This window comes from Meleagris gallopavo, chromosome 6 (assembly GCF_000146605.3).
Source record: "Meleagris gallopavo isolate NT-WF06-2002-E0010 breed Aviagen turkey brand Nicholas breeding stock chromosome 6, Turkey_5.1, whole genome shotgun sequence".
Lineage (NCBI taxonomy): Eukaryota > Metazoa > Chordata > Aves > Galliformes > Phasianidae > Meleagris > Meleagris gallopavo.
The window spans coordinates 28,082,343-28,082,721 of NC_015016.2; the positions used below are offsets into that span (position 1 = coordinate 28,082,343).

The 379-nt window shown below is 36.1% G+C and overlaps 1 long non-coding RNA gene across 1 annotated transcript in view; it reads left to right on the top strand.

Annotated features, from left to right (window-relative positions):
* The window catches only part of LOC109368222, a 20,769-nt gene that overhangs the window by 1,443 nt on the left and 18,947 nt on the right, over positions 1-379 (top strand). The window lies entirely within an intron of this gene.

A 379-nucleotide genomic window follows, 5' to 3' on the forward strand; every position in this document is an offset into this window, starting at 1 on the left:
ACAAAAGGAAAAAAAAAAAAAAGGTTAACAGTAAAGATGAAATAAATGCAAAAATACTATTATGATGTGGAAAAAAACCTACAACTTTATAATCTCACCAAGCTGCTCTTTTGTTTCTTGCAGAGCTGCAAGGGGAGGGAGGGAGGATGCTCTTGTGGCTGCAGGGCTTTTTAGAAGTTCTCTAATTTCCCTGGGGATTTTTAAATACTTGGCAGTACAAGGTTGCCCACTTCTTACTTTTATTCATGAGAATTACAAAGTTTCAGTTTTACTCATGAGACTGTTTTTTCCCTGTCGGAGACCCAGCTGTTAGTCATGTGAACTGCACTTTCCAAAAAAAAGTAGACTCTTGATATTCATAGTGGTTTATTTGGTTTTT